The sequence below is a fragment of the Gorilla gorilla genome, chromosome 7 (assembly GCF_029281585.2).
Source record: "Gorilla gorilla gorilla isolate KB3781 chromosome 7, NHGRI_mGorGor1-v2.1_pri, whole genome shotgun sequence".
Taxonomy (NCBI): Eukaryota; Metazoa; Chordata; class Mammalia; order Primates; family Hominidae; genus Gorilla; species Gorilla gorilla.
The window spans coordinates 12,663,576-12,673,594 of NC_073231.2; the positions used below are offsets into that span (position 1 = coordinate 12,663,576).

At 39.0% G+C, this 10,019-nt stretch overlaps 1 pseudogene; it reads right to left on the minus strand.

Moving 5' to 3' along the window:
• Window positions 1-8,606, minus strand: part of LOC101144598 (large ribosomal subunit protein eL19-like) — a 28,776-nt pseudogene extending 20,170 nt beyond the window's left edge.
• Between the last annotated feature and the right edge of the window lie 1,413 nt (window positions 8,607-10,019).

Below are 10,019 nucleotides of genomic sequence, written 5' to 3' on the forward strand. Positions count from 1 at the left end.
ATGTTGGTCAGGCTCGTCTCAAACTCCTGACCTCAGGTGACCCATCCACCTCAGCCTCCCAAAGTGCTGAGATTACAGGCGAGAGTCACTGCACCTGGCCCAACAGAAATTTATTGTCTCACAGTTTTGGGAGCTGAAAATCTAAGATCAAGGTGTCAGCAGGATTGGTTCCTTCTAAGGGACAAGAACCTGTTGCATGCCTCTTCCCTGGCTTCTGGTGGTTTGCCAGCAATCTTTGGCGCTCCTTGCTTTGTAGTTACATCTCCAAAATCTCCACCTTCATCTTCACATGGTGTTCTTCTTGTGTTCATGTCTGTCTCTGTGTCCAAATTTCTCCCATTTTAAATGACAGCAATCATATTGGATAGGGCCCACCCTACTACCTCATCTTAACTTAATAATGTGCCCCCTCCCCACAAAAAACCCTTTGTTCACAGACACTGGGGGCTAGGAATTCAATATTTTGGAAGAGGAACACAATTCAACTCACAATTATTATAATATTATCTCTACTTCTGCACACATTTGAGATTTTCCTGAGTGAGTTTCAAAAAATCTGCTATAGCTCTAGAACGCTCTATCAAACAATAGCAAAATGTATGTTCTTTTCAAGTGAATATGGAATGTTCTCTAGGGTAGGCTTTATGCTAGGTCATAAAACAAACCTCAGTAAATTTAAAAGGATTGAAATGATACATAGTGTCTTCTCCAACCACACTGGAATTAAATTAGAAATCAAAAACATAAAGTAATTTGGGGAACCCACAAATATGTAGAAATTGAACAACATACTCCTTAAATAGCCAGTAGGTCAAAAGAAAAATCAAACTGAAAATTAGAAAATACTTTGAGCTGAATTAAAATGGAAACCACAACATTCCAAAACTTATGGAACTCAGCTGAAGAACTGCCTAGGAAAAATTATAGCAGTAAATGCCTATATTAAAAAAGAAAAAAAACTCAGAACAATTACTTGCATCTTAAGACACTGGAAAGAGAAGAGCAAATTAAACCTAATTCAAAAAAGAAAGGAAATAGTAAATATTAGAATGGAAATTAATGAAATAGAGAATACAAAATGGTAAAGAAAAATCAATGAATCCAAAAGCTGGTTCTTTGGAAAGGTAAACAAAAATAACAGAATTCAACCAAGACATAAGAAAGAAGACTTAAATTATTAGAATTATAGAAACGATATCAGTTTTTCACAAACTTTTCCAAAAAACAGGAGAGAAGGGATGCTTCTCAGCTCATTCTATGATGACAGTATTACCCTGATTACAAAACCAAAGACATCACAAAAAAAGAAAACTACATATCACTATCTCTTATTACTATGGATACAAAAATCCTCCACAAAATAGTGGCAAATCAAATCCAGTGACATATAAAAAGAATCATACACTATGACCAAGTGGGATTTATTCCAGGAAGGCAAGGTTAGCTTAACACCTGTAAATTAATTATTGTAATAGACCCTATCAATAGAATAAAAACCAAAAGCCACATGCTCATATTAATACATGCAGAAAAAGCACTTGACAAAATCCAACACTCATTTTTTGATTAAAAACCACAATAAGATACCTCTTAGCACCTACCATGATGGCTATAATCAAAAAGATAATAAGCTTTGGTGAGGATGTGGAGAAATTAGAACCCTCATACATTTCTGGTGAGAATGTAAAAACGATGCAGTCACTTTGGAAAACAGTGTGGCAGTTTCTCAAAAAAGCTAAACATAGAGTAACCATTTGAGCAGCAATTCCACTACTAGGTATACACCCAAGAGAAATGAAAACGTATGTCCATATGAAAACTTGTACATGAATATTTATAGCAGCATTAGTCATAAAGCAAAAGATAGAAACCCAAATATTTATGAACTGTGAATGGACAAACAAAATGTGATATATTCATAAAATGAAATATTATTTGGCCAGAAAAAGAAATGAAGTCCTAATACATGCTACAACATGGACAAAACTTGAAAACATCGTGGGAGGTAAACAGTCACGAAAGACCACCCATGACATGATCCATTTATATGAAATGTCCAGAATGAGCAAAATACAGGGACAGAAAATAGATTGGTAGTTGCTTAGAGCCAGGAGTATGGGGGAATTGGGGAGTGATGACTAAAGCAAATGGGAGTCTTTTTTTGAGGTAATGAAAATGTTTACAGTGGATTATGGTGATGGCTGCACAGCTCTGTGAATATACTAAAAACCACTGAATTGTACATTTTACATTGATGAATTATACAGTATGTAACCTATATCTCAATAAAACGGCCACAAAAAGAAGAGTAAGGAGGAGTGAAGCAGGATAAGGAAGGTTAGGAGGCCGTATTGACTTACTGACTTTTCTCCTGGTGTAAAGCCCAGTGGGCTCCGCATCCCTTGCACCCTCTTACGTCAGCGCCTGACTCTTTTGCAAGATAAACAGTCCTGCAGGACACCAGCCAACTGCCAGATGGTTACAAGTTCCTAATAGCTAGCACAGCCCGGGAAAGAGACTTATTCATAATGTAGCTTCCCCAGTACCTAGCCAATCAGCATCCAAAACCCAAGAAGCTATTAGCTGCAAATTACTGCCTTGGGGCGGGAGCGCTGAGGATTGCTCCAGGGTCCCACCTGCTCAGCTAGGCTCAAGGTTTAGCTCATAGTAATCTTTTCTTCATTTTAATAGTAAAAATACACACCCCTAGGCGGAGATTTTATATGCTAATGATACATGCATTGCATGTTACAGCATGCAGATGCTGAGCGCATGTGTCAACCGCAGGTCTGTCTTTACATACTTGACCTCACCAGTATTTTATGAATATATACGAACAGTTCCCGCAAAAGGAATTCCTCTGAAGGCACTAGTTGCTGTCTCTCCCTTTGCGCAGCCCACTCAGCCTCTCAGAGGGTACTTTCGCTTTACAATAAGCTTCTTTGGCTACTTTTACTTTGGAGTCACTCTCAAATTCTTTTGTGTGGTGAGATCAAGAACCTAAACTTACCTACCGACCACGGGAGGAGGAGGCGGCCTTCGTGGTAGCAAATAGCGGCAGCAGCTACTAAAGGCAGTCATACACAGAATCATGGGGTGAATGCCTAAGCGGTGTTTCAGAGAGTATGGTCTAAACCAGCACCGCCCAGTAGATATTTCCATGATGTCAATATGGTCACCACTAGCTATACGTGGATCTTGAACACCTGAAATGTATCTAGAGAGACTGAGGACCTCAATTTGCAAATCTTTTTTATGCCTTTGCATTATCGGTTGTTCTGGTTCTAAGGAAACAAATTTTTTCACCAAGAAATTCCTGGTTTTTACATGTCCATGCATTATAAGAAAGAGTCTTAAGCTAACTCGACTAGACTAGGGCACTAGTTAACCCAGACTTGCCATCGCTTTCACAGACAGAACTCGATATGATCAAAATTAGACATTTTCAAGAGGCTCTTGAATCTGAGGATGTAAAAAAGCCCAACGTCCAATGGTTGCCTACGTCACATCAGGAACCACTGTTCCACCTGCATTGATTCCCATGCCCCTTTTCCACGCTGCTAGAAGGAAATTCACCCCACCCACTACTGCAATCAGGACAGGAAGTCTGACTCTGATCCAACAAGACTCTTTCTCAAATAACTCTTACGGAGATAGGTCTCTGTTGTCAAATCTCACTTCCCCACCTTTAGGAAGAGAACAAGTAGCAACATACAAATGCTTGTTATAAGCAAGTTGATAGCTATTTTTAAACTAATTAAGAGCCCTTCAATTTCAAAAATAAAAAGCGTTCGTATTAATTTGTGAAACCTTTAACACTAGCCAATCCATGCGATACCAGATGTGTGAACTAATTACATCCCTAGCACAGCTAACAAAATGGTGCAGAAATGCAAATGGGAATAGTTGGGATAGTCTGTCTCCCAAGGGAATTAGCAAATACAGTTGGAAAGTCTTGCAAATTCAATACAGCTATTTTGATGGTTTCTGGAAGTTAAAAAGAATATTAATGAATAAGATAAAGAATCTCAGACCCCCCCAAAGTGCAAAAAAGTTTAAGAAATTATGCCAAAACACAAAATGCTTTAGACATGTGGCCCTTTAGGAAAACCTTTCCACCTGACAGAAATAAAGTGTGAAATTTGCCTAAATGCACCTAGCTGAAAAGCTATATATTGTAATGACACGTATGGATATTTTAAATGGTTTAAAGAAATCTGTCTTCTGGAAACTGAAACATCCAATAGTTTCCTTCTTGGAAAAGGAGATTTTCAAATGAGAACAGATTTTTTGAAATTAATTTAATTATTAAGTCATTCATCAAAAGTATATATCTTTCAAAACAATGTGAATATACTTAACATCTATAACTATAAAGTTCATAATGGTTAAGATGATAAAAATAAAGGTATATATTACCCTAGTTAGCATAAAATTAAAAAAATTTAAACTATGTATAAACAATTAAGTCATTAATAGAACTGTGAAAAGTGTTCCTGTTTTCTAATATTAAATTACATCTCTCTCTAAAAAGCTTTTGGATCAGAAAAAGGAAAAATGCAAATGTTAGTTTAATAACATGGAGTTCCTACTGTTGAATTACAAGAGAAGAAAGAAGTGTGAATAATCATTAAGCCACCAATTAGTAGTCAGATGACGGCTTTACAAAACACCCTTGCGTGTTAGAAATTTAGGTAAAATGTGAAGGATTTCAGTATTACTTACAAAAAATAAATACAGAAGAATTATATAAAAATCCATCATGCATACTTAATGAATTATAGATTTTGGCAAAATAGATAGCTACATATTTTCTCTTTGATTTTATCATGGTGTAAAATATAATATAAATGTAACTCTTTATGCATAATTTTGGAATTATCATCTTATCTCAAGCTTAACTAAATAGAATATCCTAAGGTCCTTCTACTTGTCAGGTAGGTTATCAGTGCTAACACCATATATTTAAGACTAGAAATGTAAACCTATGTATTTATTTAATGAAAGCTGTAACATTTGATGTCTTTATATAAAACACCGCTAGTTAGGTGAGCCTATAGAATCACTTCACCTTTACTGTGGGAGTTTTAAAGAGTTTTATTTCTAATAATTACAGTGATTATATTTTCTTTAATGTCAAATTAAAATACATGTTCTAAGATGCCTAACTGACTTGAGACCTTTAGCTGATTATCAGCTGAAGTAATTAGAGAATAGTCTTTACGTATCTGGAAATTTTCCAAGGAAAATATTTTAAATTATAAACAAAGAGAAAGAAAGTACATGCCCGTGGTTTTGGCTTATGTCTTTTTGCCCATAGAAACACATATATATTTTTGTAACACTCAAATGAAGATAGTACAAATAGACCTAATATACTTGATAAGATTAGTTCTGTTTATAAAATTCACATTTCAAAGAGCTGAGTAGTGTTGTCATTTTAACATTGTTTGGTGTGACACATGCCTACACGCACAGGTTTAAATGCACTTAAATGTATCTCTTCCCCTAAGCAGAGTCTGGGGTGAAGACTTGCATTCAGAACTTTTTTTGGGAAGTGGTCCTAGGGAGCAGCAGTGAGGGGTAGGAGGAGTGACTCAGAGGAAGGTAGAAAGCCAGCCCACGGCGGGGGGTCATCAAGGCAGCCACACCCAGTGCAGCTGCTGCTCAAACTTTCAGGACCTTTGGAAGAGATTCCTGAAATGCATTGCAGATGGCAGGGGAGGCATTTCCGATCCACTTCACCCCAGTCACTCAGGGGTAACCGCAGTGGCCATCCTGGGCAAGGCATCAAGCAGTCTAAGGGTGCAGGACGTGGGGGTAGCCCATCAGAGGCTGCTGGCAGGTGTGGCCACTGAAGAGGCTCAGACCCTGCGCTGGCACTAGCTAGCAATGTATGGTGGCACCACCAGGACCCTGACACAGGTGTGTGGTATGAATGAAGGAGAAGGAATGGGCACAGCCATGCCCACTGTGTCTGGGCCAGCATCTTACATGATTCTCCTCCGTGAGGCGTGATTTGTAATTTTTTAGGGCAATTTTGGGCTTAGAGAAGAATTGATTGGAAAGTATAGAATTCCCACATATCTCTCCCGGCCCAGGCTCCCCCCTCACATTTCCCTATTATTTACATCTCGTATTAGTGTGGTACGTTTGCTATAACTGACAAACCAATTCTGATACGATCTAGTGTTCTATATGAATGATGATACTTAACAATAATATATTGTTTCAAATAGCTGAGGGAAAATATTGAACATTCCCAATGCAAAGAAGTGATGAAGTGTTTCAGATGATGGATGCACTAATTACCGTGATCTGATCTCTACACATTGTATTTATGAGAACATCACTACATACTCTATAAATTATTTGTCATATTTGTATAATTATTATTTATCAATTAAAAATAGAATTAAATTATATTTCAAAAAGATTTTCACCAACACTATCAAGAAAAAAATTTACAAATTTAAAATTTAAAAAGTTACCAATAAATAAAATAAAAATACCAAAAAAAGATACAGCATTATTATTAAATAAAGCCTGTAGTTTATATCAGGCTTCACTCTTTGAGTTGTATATTTGCTGGGTTTTGACAAATATATTATGTGTATCCATTATTATTTTAACATAGGAAATAGTTTCACTGCCCTGAAAGTTCCCTTCTTCTGGATTTTAGTTTACCTTCTGATGCTATTTCCAAGATCTAGCCCCAAATTCACAACCTGACAGATTTTTTTGAATCTCCACCATGTTTGATTTTTCTAAAACAGCCCCTTGGTGGTGCCTAGACCAATGCACGTGCCCGTTGCTGGGGAGACATGCACATGCTAGAAAGACAAGAATCAGGTCGGGCGCAGTGGCTCACACCTGTAATTCCAGCACTTTGGGAAGCCGAGGTGGGCAGATCATATGAGGCCAAGAGTTTGAGATCAGGCTGGCCAACATGGCAATATCCTGTCTCTACTAAAAATACAAAAATTAGCCAGGCATGGTGGTGCACGTCTGCAATCCCAGCACTTTGAGAGGCCAAGAAGGGCAAATCGCATGAGGTCAAGAGTTCAGGACTAGCCTGGTCAACATGGCAACACCCTGTCTCTACCAAAAATACAAAAATTAGCTGGGAGTGGCGGTGCATGTCCATAATCCCAGCTATTCAGGAGGCTGAGGCACAAGAAATGTTTGAACGAAGAGGCAGAGGTTGCAGTGAGCTGAGATGGCACCACTGCACTCCAGCCTGGGTGACAGAGTGAGGCTCTGTCTCAAAAAAAAAAAAAAAAAAAAACAAAAATAAAAAAAAGACAAGAATCAGCACCTGGGTACAAAAACACTTGAGATAAATTTTATTTCATGTTTATTTATATAACTAATTGTGTCACCTGCAAGCAGCATAACCCTAGAATGTCTGTAAAGGTGTGGCAAAGGCATCAGTGAGCGTGCCAGGTCCAGATGACTTGGATTTCAGACACTTAATGAATATGTCCTACTGTATTTTCAGACTGGTGGAGCCCTCTTTTGTTGCAAAGCATCTCTTTATCTTTTTGCAAAGGCACTCATACAGCTTTTCCTTGGTTCCCACCTGGAGAATGCCTTCAACCCATGCCAAGCTCTTGTGGCTATCAGGGGCTACTGAGTCATTTAAAAATGTTACTATCTGTATCTATGTCTGCATTTCCCAAACCTGGAAAATGTAAAATAGATGGACAGAACTGTCAAAACCAAACTGTCTAATCTAGTGGGTGGAATTGGAATGTCTTGGTCCTTTCACTCATCTTTCATACTCATCAAAATTCATTCCCCTGTGCAAGAAAAACACTGAATCCTTATGAAACAGCTCCTGGCAGGCCTGTGCATCTCAAGCCAAATCCCCATGAAGGGACTCCACTTGGGGTGACCATACGTCCTAGTTTTCTCAGGGCAGTCCTGTTTTTTTTTTCTTTTTCTTTTTTAAGGCTTGTTTTATTTTAATGGCAGATCTATATAATCGCAGTGGCCAGGATGTACAGAAAAAGGGGAAGCTTTTTTTCTTGTCTCTTCTTCCTTGGACAAAGTCTTGATGATCTCCTTCTTTTTGGCCTGGAGGCGCTCTTCACGGAGCTTGCGTGCTTTATTGGTCTTAGAGCTGCGGGCTTCAACCTGGTCAGCCAGGAACTTCTTGTGGGCCTTGTCTGCCTTCAGCTTGTGGTTGTGTTCCATGAGAATCTGCTTGTTTGTGAACATATTCCCCTGCACCTTCAGGTACAGGCTGTGATACATGTGGTGATCAGTCTTCTTAGATTCACGGTATCTTCCAAACAACCAGTGCAGAATCCTCATTCTCATCCAAGTGACCTTCTCTGGCATTTGGAAATTGGCTGTACCCTTGCGCTAACCTGTGCCCATGTGCCTGCCCTTCTGGTGGGCTAAGGTGCTTTTCTGGCATCCAGCCTGGGAATGGACAGTCACAGGCTTGTGGATGATCAGCCCAACTTTGATCAGCTTCCGGATCTGCTGATGGGAGTTGGCGTTGACAATTTCACTGGACTCACTGGGGTCCAGCCAGACCATCTTGCTACAGTGGAGGCACTCGTGGCGAGCCTCTTCTGAAGCCTGAATATCCTCATGGCTTCAGCCACAGCAGTGACAAAGGACAGTGTTGGTTTACGCTTGTGGTCCCAGTGCATCTATTCATACTCACCTTCTCCCGCTTCCCTCACTCTCTAAGGTATTCCAATTGGGTGATAAATTATATGGTCACTTTAAGTTGTCACATTCTGATATTTCCACTTTTGTAAAAGAAAAAAAATCCAGACTGCATTGTCCAGTGTTTTCATCAGCATGTCATCACTTGCTTGTACCTGACTCCGCTGAAAGCTGGAGCCATGAAGGACAAACCTCTGATGAGGAAAACCAGCATTCAAATCCCAGAGGAAGGACTCTTGTTCTGTGTCCTCTTCATCAGCCACTGCAGCGACTCCACTGTAAAACCTGCGGTGCCCCAATTTATATGAAATAATTTGTGTTTGGGGATCCAAATTAATTTTGTATCCCAAAAGGAACACTTTTGAAAGGTACCACCTGCAGGGTTTTTTGTTTGTTTTTTCTTTTTGTTTTTTTTTTTTTTTTGGAGTCAAGTTCTCTCTCTGTCACCCAGGCTGGAGTGCAATAGTGAGACCACAGCTCTACAGCCTCCAATTCCTAGGCTCATGTGATCCTCCAGCCTCAGCCTCCTGAGTAGCTTGGACTACAGGCATCCACAGCTATGCCCAGCTAATTTTTAATTTTTTTGTAGGAATGGAGTCTTGCTATGGTGCTCAGGCTGGTCTCAAACTCCTGGCCTCAAGTGACCCTCCTGCCTTGGCCTCCCAAGTAGCTGGGACTACAGGCATGAGCCACCACTCCCAGCTTAAAAAACGTTTTTCAAGATGATTTCAGTCACGATGCAAGCATATGATTTACCAAGATCATCCAGAACAGAACTGTTTTAAGTTATAAACAATCTAGCAGAAGAGACACAGAAGTTGTTATTCATTTAGGGCTGTTTCTATTCTAAATATTCTATCTGATTCTACTATCATGATACTCCATCATTTGTATTCACTGTTAGTTCTGATTGTGTATGTGTTACCTCAAATTGAGATGCCCATCTATAGATAAACATTTATAAAAAGTGGGCATTAAGTTTCAATGCTACATTTTGTACATGATATTGGGACCCTGGTAAAGTACATTTCATTGGCAATTTCAGCAAAGACTATGGATACATATTTTTAAAGGATGACTCTTCAAATTTTCTGCAGGACACAGTACAAGCCTTTGTGTATAACTACAAAATCAAACAGTTATATTTTACTTTTATGGCACTGGTCTTGGCAGTCATACAACTAGAGACTACTAAGGTTAAGAATTCTGCCTGTGTCCTGCAGCTAATAAAAGGCAGAACCAGGATTTGATTCAGTTCTCTCTGGCTCTCAAATCTACCATCTATGGGCTAAACATTCCTTCTATTCTTTTTTTATAGAGTATGATTTTTAATT